This window comes from Anser brachyrhynchus (assembly GCF_964034855.1).
Source record: "Anser brachyrhynchus genome assembly, chromosome: 1".
In the NCBI taxonomy this organism is placed as follows: Eukaryota; Metazoa; Chordata; class Aves; order Anseriformes; family Anatidae; genus Anser; species Anser brachyrhynchus.
In genome coordinates, this window is record NC_137694.1 from 44764418 (window position 1) to 44777220 (window position 12803).

The 12803-nt window shown below is 46.7% G+C and overlaps 1 protein-coding gene across 5 annotated transcripts in view; it reads left to right on the forward strand.

Annotated features, from left to right (window-relative positions):
* The first annotated feature begins 661 nt into the window (after positions 1 to 661).
* The window catches only part of GSG1 (germ cell associated 1), a 91713-nt gene continuing 79571 nt past the window's right edge, over positions 662 to 12803 (forward strand). For 4 of the 5 annotated variants that reach the window (XM_080570309.1, XM_080570314.1, XM_080570312.1 and 1 more), the window contains exon 1: positions 662 to 1085. The gene's annotated coding sequence lies outside the window, so the exon portion shown is untranslated. Of the gene's footprint in view, positions 1086 to 2498; positions 2531 to 12803 lie in introns of all 5 variants that reach the window. The other variant, XM_080570310.1, reaches the window with a different exon arrangement.

Sequence of the window (12803 nt, forward strand, 5' to 3'; positions counted from 1 at the left end):
AATTTATCCATAAGGAAATACTCTGTGGGTGAAGAGATCAGTCGGTGAAAATGATCCTGTAAGGTCTAAGAAGTTTATGGCATGGCTGTAAGATGAGAGGGTGTACCCAGTGCCTGCTTGGCTTTTCTGGTATGGTTTAGTCACAGAGGTGGCTGCGCAGCAGGTGCTGGTTTTTAATGAGGTTCCAGGTTTCGGGATGCCTTGAGAGGTGCAGGCAGCCTGTTGCTGGGACTGTGATCTTGCAATGTATGAGCACGCTTCAATGTCACTGAATCTGCTGGATGCATGGTGGGCTAGTGCTCTGGGGAAGCAGGCTCTGCTTGAGCTTGGGAGAGCCGAATGACAAATGGCAGAAACGATGCAGTGGTGGGAAATAGAGCTCACCAGAAACTTTACCCAGCCTCACTAGTGAGCTGCCTCCCCCTGCCAGCGCTCAGCCCAGCTTCCAGCCAGGCAACCACCTTCAAAGAGAATTGATTTAAAAAAAAATAAAAATCAACTCATCAGTTATTTTTTCACTTGCCTAATTTTCCCCCCCCCTCCTAATTACTGTGGCCTATAGTCCAGATTTGACAGCGATCTGCCGAGGGAGAGGTTTTCTACACATCCACTTGTCTCTTGGTGACAAAAGTCCTGTTGACAAACTCTCTGCACCGGGTTACCATGCAGCCAGAACATGCTTCTTACAGTCATAAGAATCACCAGGGAGTGAAACAGCTTTTCTTTAGCTAAATATGCAGCACATTTTAAATGTCTGTCCTTTATTATAGGATCTTCCAAGGATAGTGATGTAAGGTGTGGGGGCTGGGACTGTGCCTTAGCCAGAGATATTGTAGACATTTAACAGAAACATTGAGAGTGGTATGAATGGGCATGAAAGGCACCAGAGGATGTGGCAGAAGGACAGGAGTGGCAGGCGTTGGTGACACCTAGGCTAGAAGATCATCAAGAACACAGCACTCCTTACAGCTTCTCAAAACACCCAGTCTGCGGAGAACAAAGGTCAGCTGAAAGCAAACCACAGACTGAAGCTATTAAGAGGTGGGAAGATAAAAGACAAGGCTGGAGACATTAAAGACATCCAGGTAAGGAAACTAAAGGCAACGAGTAATGTTTCCTAATACTCCTGAGAGGCAGAACAGGATGGGGTGACAAAAGACCACAACCCCTGTGAACCCTTAAAGTAAGAAAAAGGCAAACTCCAAACCAACTCATGGTCACCTACCTAAGAGGAACTCAAAAGATGTGAGATGTGATGACTTGTTAACTTGTGTCACTCATCCTCCCGTCTTTGCAAGCAGTCCTGGCTGGAGCATGTGGGCACGGATGTCTTGGTGCCTGAGAAAAAGCGGGCATGAAAGAATGAGTGTGAATGAAATCAGTAGTTTAGAATAAAGTCATCTCCTCCGATAAGGTTTCTTTCTCATTGAACTTTGCTGCATTAGTTGAGATTTGTGCAACAGTAGAGCGCTCCTGTTCCTAGCCAAGGAGCTGAAGTGTGATAAACCTTAAAAGAGGATGTTCTGCATGAGGAATGTGGAATATTCACACACATCCCTCTGAAGGTAGGTGTGCGCTCCAAAGCCTGTGGTTAAATTAATTCTTAAAGCTCCTCAATTTGACATGGCTTTCCTTTCCATACAGAATGTAACTGGAGGAGGGATAATTTTCTCTCCTCCTCTGCTTCTTTCTTTCTCTACCACCTGTTCACACATATGATGTCTTCTGTCACCAGAGACTATCTTGAATGAAACAGCACTGATGCATGGCTGTGGTCTTCAGGCAAAGGTGCATGAGGAATATTAAAAGGCAGGCTGTGAATGAGGGGAGTGAGACTCTGTGAACTATATATATTCCTCCTTGTCTTCTTTCTCTGTAAACTCTGGCTCTAATTCATGTGTGAGCTGCAAGACAGCTGTCAGACTGAGCACTGCTTCCTAAATACATCTAAAAAGGAGTTGAGGGTTGGGCTAGTGCTACAAAGAGAAGCAAAGCCTTCACCCCAGCTGGCAGATGGAAAAGAGCCTGGCTCCTGGCTGGACCCAAAGCTTATCTTCCTAGGGAGACTGGAAGTGACTGTGACTTTACTTTCCTCTCTAAGTGCCTGGCTAGACTTCAAGGTGCTCAGATAACTCTGAGTCTGTAGTCCCTACACACATTTTCCTGCATGCCATTTTCTCTCAGAGACTCTGGGGATGCACTCATTGACTGAAGGCAAAATGGCTTCTTTACTATTTCTGCTCAGCCACATCCCTGCTGATTTCAGGCTCAAGACCTGCTGTATGAGGCTATGGCAGAAGGTAGGGAAGGAGAAGTTTTGTGTCTGCACAAAGGAGTCAGGGCTTAGAGAGGTGCCTGGATCCTGCATTCATGGGCCTATGACCCTGCTGACCGTGGCTGCTCTCACTGCCTCCTGGGACAGCAAAGTCCAGATGTTCCCAGTTATCCACCTTAAATATTTTTTTCCCTGATTTTAACCAATTTCTTACTTGTTTCAGGGAGTGCCCTCATTCTAGGAGCACGGGATCTGGTGAGTAACAGTTCTGCTTTCACCTCAACTGCTGTCTTGGTGCATCTGTAAAGCTCCCTCACATCCTCCTCTCCAAAGTGAAGACCCCAGGTGTTTCTCTCTCCTCCCAGGGTGCCTGCTCCTTCCCCCTGGCCATTACAGGTGCTCTTCTCTGTGCCTCCTGGGGAGCAGGGACCAGAACTGCCCACCATTCTCCAAAGCTGAGCTTGCCCAGGTTTTTCATGGGAGCAAAACAATACGAAGGAAGAGGAATGGTACAGTGGCATCCTGTTCCACTCAGGACTCATCAGCTTTGGCCAGTGCTGCCTTTGACCTCTCTTCCCATCCGCTCCTGCTTTTGGACAAAACTATTTTCACCAATCAATTTTTTAGCTGTGATATTTCCCCAACCTGTATGTCCTTGTAAATACGACACGAAGCAGACAAACTTTCACTTCTGTGCATCAGAAGAGAGACCTTGACCTCTGGTGCTGCAAACGTGAATCAGTCAACTCAAAGCTCAGGCTCCCTTCCAAGCAGTGTGGTGAAGGGAGGAAGCCTCAAGTAGGTGCATCTTTGAGGCTAGGATTGCCCTGCTCTGAATGCATCACTAGTGGGGTATCTGGGAACAGGGTGGGCTTCACCTCCCACCTGCCCTTCAGTCTGTAAGTTGATGCACCGGCTGCCTGGATGCAGTTTGCAGCCTGGTTGCTCTTCTGCAGCTCTTTCTCTGAACATTTTAGGAGTCTGACCACGGGAGCAGCTTCTGGCCAACTATCCAATGAGACTGATAACTCATTTACAGCAGGCAGATAATGCCCACCAATTACTGGAGCCAGCAGTTCAGGGGTGCAGCAATGAACTGTCTAATTAGGGAAATGCAACCACCTCTGGGTAGGATGCCTACCTCAGTAGAGTGGGCAGAAGCGTGATGGCCCAGAGATGAGTGAAGATGAGGGCTACTGCTGATAGAAACAGCTTGAGGGAATTTTGAGACAGACTCAAAATACTGAGATAGCAGTCATCTGGTGGAGAACCTCCACCAAACCAGTCTTGCACAGTGTCTATCAGCCAGTATTGCTGATGACTTTGCTGAAAGGTCTGCTGTGAGGGAGAGGAGAGAGAATGAAGGAAGGAGAAAGAACTTTCCTGGCTCTTTTCCTAAGTGTGAGATGCTGAACTTCAAGACAGTTTTGAATTTCTGTGGAGAAGAACAACCAAGAGAGAAAGCAAAGAAAGCACAGGCAGTTTCTGGGGACAGAAGAGCATAGCAGTGACTTACAATATCTAAAGCTGAAATGTCGTTGCACAATGGCCTTGCTCTGTTTAAAAAAGATTAGTAGCACATATAAACTGCGTATATTCTCTAGCTATTGCTAACCTGACCATGGTAGGGCTTCAGAGCACCACTTTCTGCTAATAATATGGCTTCTAGGGCAGTCATTGCAGACTTTTGCCATTTCATTCAACATCTTTCAGGCCCAGGAAAAAGTGGGAAAACAGAAGACAGGGGGTTGTATGTGCTCTACTATTGCATGACTGTGGCTTCTGGAAACCTCCTTGAGTCCTGGTGGCATTGCATGTGCCAACTGGGTGCTCTCACAAACAGGGTCAGTGTGTGAGGGCAGCACTCACCGTGGGAGGGGTCCTCAGCTGAGTGACCACAGCACAGGCGCTTCTGAGGCATGGCAGGACCATGGCCCCCTGCCCTCAGTTCCTGAGTGAGGGTTGGGGCAAATGTATGTTATGTGAGGGGCCAGAATGCCCTTAGGATGGCAAAACGGCCTAGAAAACATATTTGCCCATTTGCATCCTGGTTCTTTTGCTTAACTCATCTCCACAGTAGAAATAAGTAACTTGGACCTTCTGCATCTTTGTGTCATCAGCTAAAAAATAGGGCTAATATCAAGCCTACCTACCTTCCAGTGAGTTGCAGCTAATTAGAGTTAGCGTTAGTTAATGTTTGCACAGCTCTGGGATGTGAAAACGGCAATATCATGCTAAGTATTACTCCTGGTTCCTAGACACCATGATTCTTCATAACCAGGGCAGTCAATTAAATTAGCTGCAAGAGGAGAGATGCAGGAATAAGGAAGGCGGAGGAGATTTCCGAACATAATACTGTATGCATGATGATCTGCAGCTGCAGAAGACAGGGGAAGCTCTGCTCCTGCTGCTTAGGGAGCCAGAGAGAGCAGCCTCTGTTTGTACAGGAGGGCAGGCGTTCCCTGATGGACTTGCTTGCAGCATCCAAGTTGAGGATGGACTTCCTCAGCACCGGCTGAGGAAAGGAAGAGCCAGTTTCTTACACACTTCTGGGACTGAGGGCTCTGCTCAAATCTCATGTGGGCCTTGTTCATAATTTTCCAAGGATGCTGATTCTCTGTGATGCTTTTTTGGTTAAAGCCCATAGGAATGAGACTGGCAAGCTGCTGGATGGAGGAACAGCAGCTTTTTCTTCCCAACCAAGCACGGATTGTAGCAGGTTGGTTGAGCTACAGGACCAAGCTGAGCAGCACTTCCACGTGCTTACTGCCAACTGTCTGTGTGACGGCACCATCCTCAGTGGGAAGCAAGGAAGGCTCTTCACAGGGTGCTTCACAGCATTTCACATGGCAGTGCCCTGAGCAGTGCAGGACACCTCTGGGCATAATGCAGCCCAGGAGGCACACTGGCTCCACCAGCAGACCTGTGCCACCCAGGGCCTTCACATCACCTGCAGCCAAAGAGCAGGCACCCAGGCAGAGCGTAGGAGAAGCAGGGTGAGAATGGAGCAGCCTCTGTTCCCAGCAAGGCACCATTCTGAACAGGAAAGGAAGGCAGTGGGACTTGGTTGAAACCCAAAAAGGGGATTTAGAAATGTGTGATGCCATGTCCCAAAGCTGGATTTTGTCCAAGATCAATAGCCTGTATTTTGGTCATTGATCCAGAACAATTACCCGAGTCAGGACCTTGGCTTGCAGCCTCTTTCAAGAGCCGTCCCCAGCCACATAGAGGTCTGCCCCCCTGTAGGGATGTAATTCACTAGGGAGGCCAAGGGAAGAGTGCCATGTTCTGAATCACCAGCGCTTTCTTACAGCTCCCCAGCGCCAGCGCTAACCTACATATCAGCAGAGGACTTGGCCACAGCTCCTGGCCAGCTTCCATCCTCTGCAGTTGCACTCTGAAATACCCCTCCTCACACATGCACACATGTACCCCACAGCTTCAGAGGGATACAGAAGCTGTCGCTGTTTTCTGTCCAAAACTCCTGCATAGAGGTGGAGCTGGCTCATCCTTCTCAGGAACGAGGTCCATTTCAGTGCCAAAAGACATGAATTATGTGTCTGGAAAGGTTATAAAAGCTCCTTGGGACCCTTTGGAAGGAAGTCACAATCTTGAGATGTAAAGTGATATTAAAATGTCACCTGATCTGACTGCTGGTGAGATCAGGGTCTGTGGCCTGTGGCTAGGGAGGTGTCCTTGTGATGCTGAAAGACAAAGATTGCTGACAGTAAGCATATTCCATTTATGAAGTCATAAAGGTGTCCATACTTGGTAACTGATTTAGGGTATTGTTCCTCCTTCCTCCTCCTCTCCTTGTCCTGTGGTTCTTCTTCAGTCTCTTCCTTCCTACACTAGCTCTTCTTCTGGATAAACTATCTCCTGCCTTCAGCCGATTATTCTCCCCTGTATTATAGTGAATGATTAGTCCCTGTCTAGTTGCCTCCATAATTAAGTGCTGCTTGAAGGAATATTCTTGTAAGTAACCAAGGAGGTTGCTCCCTCTGGGGCTGTTGGAGCGTGGTACAGCTCTCCGCTGGCTTACACACCAGGGGGTGGGTGTGCTGTGTGGATGCCCGTTCACACCCAGCCCCTGATGGAAGCACCTCATGCACAAGCTGCCCTGCCTGCAGCTAGGGCACGGACCTCCCCATGATGGATGTGTGCACATGACGAGCTCTTCACATTCATTTGTGGGCTGCCATCCCAGCCAACATGCGTGTGCAGAGGGGCACGTGCTCAGCTCTCCCCTGACAGGTCCCCAGCCCTATGCAAGCCTGTACGCTCCTGACCAAGCATTAAGGCTCTGCATACCTCCAACTCACCCTTTTCTCTGCTCCCTTTCTCATTTCTCTGACTCAAAAAACACCAGGTTAGTCCTGTCCTGTCTCATATAGCCCCTTGACAACTCCCCACATTAGGAGGAGGCTCTCTAGGGAGGACTAGGATGAGGGGAGGGGTGAGGAGCAGAGAATGGATATTAGACAGCAGTAGTGTAAAGAACACCCCACCCTTCCTATAAATATCCTATCAGTTCTCCTGCTTCCTAGCAGCACTAATGAGGCTCAACAGGAGTGATGGAGGGCGACAAAGGAATCACTGATGAACAATCAGAGATGGTGCTCTGCTGCTAATGGGACTAATGAGCTACTTTGCATAAACTGAGAGGGAGGGAGGAAGAAGAGCAGAAGAGCTCCTGGAGGGAAGGCCAGTGGCAGCAGGAGCACCGCAAGGAGTATCCTGCAGTGAGGCAGCACTTGCTGATGTCCATTTGCCCCCCTGACCACAGGAGAACCACCACTGGGCATCTCTCCCTGAGTGGCACAGGCGCAGCCCACGTGGCATGCCTTGTGTAGTTCTTGTGGGCAGAGAGGTTAATCCAATCGTTTGCTGAGGAAGGGGGACACATCTTCCTTAACTCCAGTGGCCAAGATATGGACCTGTGGACTTCCTGAGAACAATTTGCCCTACTTTTGGGGAAAGTATATCCAAGTTAAAGTAGGGCTGTCAGACTCAAAATGCATTTACTATGGCAGGCTGGTCTGATTCTCAACCTGTCTCTCTTCTGAGTTGGCACCACATAACCCGGATGGGGTTATTATCCTGTTTTGAAGGGGATTAGCATTTTCTTCCCTGCTTTTTGCCAATAGGAACTGGGGGCAAGCTGTAGGTGAGAAACTTAGGTTTCACTGGGGGCTGGCAGCTGTGATGGAGTTGAGGAAGGAGCATGCAGGAGAAGGAGCAAGAGACAGAGGCAGGACCTGCAAAGGGGAAATGCTAATGGCTGTGCCTCAGTCAACCAGGGATAGGCAAGGAGAGAGTCTAACCCCAGCCCACACTGCTAAGGTTTGACAAAGCTTCTGTGTCCTAAAGTCAGGGTGGCCTGGTGTACTCTGGTTATGCTTGGGAAGTACACAGAGTTGGTTTCCCAGCTTGAGAATGTCACACAGACAGACCACACCTGTGTCACTTTTCCTTGGCACATTACTACTACATCTCCCGTGACTGCTGTGTGAGACTGGAGAGACCATGGTGCCCTGTTCTGCCTCTTACTCCTGGCTGCCTCTTGTTCCAGCACTGCTGGCTGGAAGCAGGAATACCATCTCTGTCACCCTATCTCAGTCCTTGACCCCTTTGCTGAGGCCATGGGCAAGCAAACAAGCTATGATCTCTATTACAATCTGGACAAGTGTCTGCTAATGGCTGGCCTGTGCTCCATTAATGCATTTCCCTTTCACAGAGGCTCCCCAAACAGCTAGAAGATGGTGACAACTGTGCTGCAAGAGCAGCAGGTTAGAAAGGCTGCAGCACTGCTCTCGTTTGAATTCAGAAGCAGATGTTATAAATTATCTTGCAAATGGAGCTGTAGGAATGATTTTCTGCCTCGCCTCCATAATTTGTTGGCACTTTATCTAGGTGCACAGCTGCGGGTGGGGTGTCCTTGCAGGAGGGAGAAGGCACTGAGCTCTCTGCCCACTTATTAGCTTGTACTGGGAGAGATGATTATGGGCTGGGTGCAGCTCCACTAGCAGAGTGGAGCTGACGAAACCTTTTTTTCCCCTAGGGCAGAGTGTGCACAAGGCTGTACACTGACTCCCAATCCTGATATGACTTTTATGTCAGTTTAGTGGGCATCTCTAGCAGGAGAGGAAACTAGAGAACTACTTCTGTATTCAGAGCAGCTTGTGGGCTAGGTAAAACCACCAGAAATTCAGATGCCAGATGTTCCTCTGTCACTGCCCTGACCTCTAAGGGCTACTGAAAGTGCTCCTGCAGGATTAGCTTTTGGGAGCTTTTCATAGTTGCAAAAGAGCCCTATAGAAAATCCATGCAGGTTGACTTTGACTCTGAATGGAGAGTACTGCAAGAAAAAGAAAAATATGTGGTTGGCTCAAAATCTGTTCTCCATCTCTTCAAATGGCCACCATTCTGTTCTGATGCCTGATCAGAGAAAGAAATCTCTCTCTTTGGTGATGTGATGGGCAATGTGATGAATTACTTAATGACTGCAATAATACAAAGCTAATTGAGGCCAGAGCCTTGTGCACACACACATGTAGATGTGTAGATTTTGTGTGTCCTAAGAGCTCACAAGAGAAACTTGTGATAGGGATCAGGGGCAGAACATGGATGGACAAGATGCCACATGGGTTTTGCTGTAACCATTTGTCATTGACATGCTGCTGGTGGTGGTAGGGGTGAGTGACTGGCACTTGTCTAAGTGGAATGAAAGAGGGACTGGAGCCCAGCCTGTAGCACTAAGGAGGGAAAGCCTTGCATTGGAAAACTGCAAGGAGCAATGGAGGGATGTTATCTATGGCCATTGGTCTCTGCCTGCTCTGCTTTCTGTAACTTCTTTGCCAGCTTCAGGCTGTGATTGGCATTCACTGTCAGCTCCTTCCCCAGAGAAAAGAACGGATCCTGCTGTGTGCGTCCTCACACCTATGTACATTTTTCCCATCAGGATCCAGAGGTGCTAAGACTGTCCATTTGGAGCACAGTTTTGTAACCTGTTTGCCTGCTGATGATCCTGGCACTGGCACCTGAGAGCATATGTACTTGTTTTCTCTAGCTATTAGCACACTTCAGTCTCCACTTGCCTCCTCCCCACGGTTCCTTTCCCAAAGGTTAGACAGGCAGAGGCAAAAAGAGGAGGATGGGCACCAGACAGACACCCCCAAGAGAAGTTTTTCGCAGCATGTCCTTTCAGGGTCTGGCTCTTAAATACAGAAGAGAGAGGCTGTTGCTGTCTCCCTGAGTAACTATACTTCAGCTGATCAATGCTGAGATATCTTCCTTCCAGCTGGTAAATGCTCTCCTGCTTCCTCTGTGTAATATACTATTATGGCTGAAGGATGCTGTTTTTTGTTTGTTTGTTTATTGGTTTGGTTTTGTTTAGTTGGTACTGTTTCTTGTTTGAGAAGAAAATGTCTTTTCTGAAACAATGGTGGGCAGAGGACTGTGGATAAGGTTCTCATGGCCATGGAGATATTATGCTGCCTTATTTACTCCATTTATATAATTATGGTGGGTCTCAGCAGCTGATCTATGTCTGCTGAATTCTGCAACTGAACTCCTGAAGATACTATTCTGGAAATATTCATGTAGTTTAAAAATTTGGTACAGTTCAGGAGCTTTAGATTCAACTACTTCTATTGCAAACTTCCAGTGTAACTTTAGACGATGTGTTTCAACCTCTTACCTCATCTCTGACTGTCATCTGCAAAATACAGAAATTCAAATCTTTGTCTTACACATGGATTTTAAGTTCTTTGGAGCAAATGTTGTCTTTTACAACATGCACAGCAGTGTCTCTTTGGACTTCTGACTATAAGCGTGCTGTAGATGGATATTTTCAGTCAGTATTTAAACTAATAATTTTTATTAAGCTATGATCTTATGTTGCTGTTTGCAAGAGCATGAAAGCTGTGCTTGGAGTCCTGTTCCAGTTTTTTTTATATCATTATTCTTGGTACCCCAAAGTTCCTATTTCATATGCATTTTTTTTTCTTGAACTTTTTTCATGCTGTGCTACCGGTGCAAGGTAGCTGCCACAGACCACCTCAGACTTGACGTACATATATGTGGGAAATTGGAGGTGACAGATGAGAACAAAGTCCTCTTATCTTGGAAGAGAACGGCAACTTTGTAATCCAAAATTGGAAGTCAAGAAGGATTTTAACTCTTAAGTTTGTCTTGACGCCTTGGGCTGCATTCATTCACAGATCAAGAACAGTGAAAGGGCAAAAAAAACTGCTACGTGCACAAACCTTCATAGGCCTGTGGCCTGTGGCACACCTACGCATAAGCAGGAGTTCATTCTCTTTCATCTATGGAGACATCAATTTCTGGGGGCTGTGTAAGATCTGAGCACTTAAATGCATCAAGTAGAATATTTACAAATGTACCCAGTTGAGGCAGAGGGTCTCTGTAATTATCTTTCATTTCACTGGCATCTCTAACAGGAAAAGACCTCTTTCTCTGGTAGATTGCTCAAGCAGAAGCACCATAGACCCCGTTACCATGGAAACAAAACCTTTTCCGTCTCATATTCCAATAATATATTGAAGGTTTTCTGGGCCTTTTCCCCTTTTTCCTCTGCTTGGCCTTTCAGCATTTATTGTGCATCATATGCTGAAAGAGCAATGTTCTTATTCTTCAAAACCCAAACAAAAACCAACCCACAAAATTGTTCTTCCATCTCAAATGACTCTTTCTCTGCCATCCTTCCATCTTATTCCTTGTCTGTCATTTGATGGCTTAGACTTTTTATGGCAATCTAACTCAGAAGAAGCAATTTGCTTTGTATGACACAAAGGTCCTCTGCCCCTGCCCAAAAACTCTCCACAAGGGTGAAGGAGAGCCCTGCTGCTGTGAAGCTGTATTGCAGATTCAGTTTTTGCCTGTTACGTAATGCAGTTGAATGTCTTCTGGGGTATTGGGGGTGAGGAGACAGGAGCTGTAAGGATTTCTACTCATGGGAAGCAAGTGATGGAATGTGCTCTCATGGTAATGATTTCCATCTCTGCAGTTTCAAAGCCTTACATCCTCTACTGTGTAGCCTACAATCTGAGCGTGCTTGCTTCGTTGCATAGAGCTGGGTGTACCTGCTTATTAGAGTCTTGGTTGTTCGGTTGAGAAACACAATAGATGAAATTAAGTAGCGATATCTAGGAGCAGTTAAGCACTGAGCTTTTAAGATGGTCCTCACTGCTCTGTGCAGCTGCCTATTTCCTTGCATTGTCTATTCCTCTAACAAATCCTGCAGTTCCCTTTAAACAATGCATATCCCACTGCAGCAAGAGCTCCTTCTGTGTAGTCCAGAGGCTATTCACAGCACACAAAACCTTTGTAAAAAGTCTAGAAAGGGTCTTATATTAGTGGTTGTCATGGTACTTCACCTGAGCACTCACGGGCTGCACTTCAGATAAACATTATTATGAGCACATCCACTCATCACTGCTTCCCTCCACTCTTCATGTGACCCTCCACAAGCACAACTTCGGACACCTTTGCTCTTACCCGCTAAGCTCACTATGATGAATTCAGTGTGTTTGGGTTTTTTTGCTTCTGAGTATGTGTGAATAACTGTCAGCCCTAGAGGGCAAATAGTGTTTTCTAGATTAAAAAAAGAAAAAGACAATTTATTTGAATACAGCAGGAGCCTGATTGGATATATATATATATTTTTTGCCTGGACAGCACTGAAGGCATCCTCTGACCCATCAAAAGAATAAGCAAGGACATCAAAAAGCACTAGAGAAGGCAAAGGGTTCCTGTGTTTACCTGCCAAGAATAAAAACATGAGCTGTATTTTACTTTCATAGATGAGATATTGAGATGGGATGACAGGAGAGCAGATAAACAACCACCAGTCCTAATGGGTGTTGGGCCTACTGCAAAAAGAGAGAAACATAAAAGAAGAGATTACTATGATTCATCATGCTCCTCCTCAGTAGTACTGGAACACATGTCCTAGACCAGTCATCCGCCACCATCACTTATTCTTCATCATCTACAGCAGTTTCCCCTTGGCCTACTCCAGGAGAGGGGTCAGAAGAAGCATTACCCGGCCCTGATATGTGTACTGCGAGGATTAAGATTGCAGTTGTACAGCATATGCGTGTGACTGTCTCCCAGGCAGATTAGTATCTGCTGTGTTCTTATCTGTGCTCTCAAACTGAGTCAGGCTGAGCTAAATCATTATTTGGTTAAGAGACCCGTAATTTGGGCAAGAAAATGGATTTGAAGGAAATAAGGCATTGGTGAAATTCCCAGAGTCTGTGGAAAAGGCAGTTCACAAGTCAAAGGTGTGCATTTGGATGTGGGAGGAGCCCACTTTCTGGGGAGCAGAACCACAGTGCTGAACACTTGCAGTCATGAAGGACTTTGCTCCTCAGGTCCAAATGGCACAAGGAGGCAAAAGTGCTAAACCCCGCTTTGAGTTCACAGCCTAACAACAAAATTGTCTAACACCAAGGAAAGTGCCTGAGACTAAATGATTATGTAATTGCACTGTAAACTCATAATT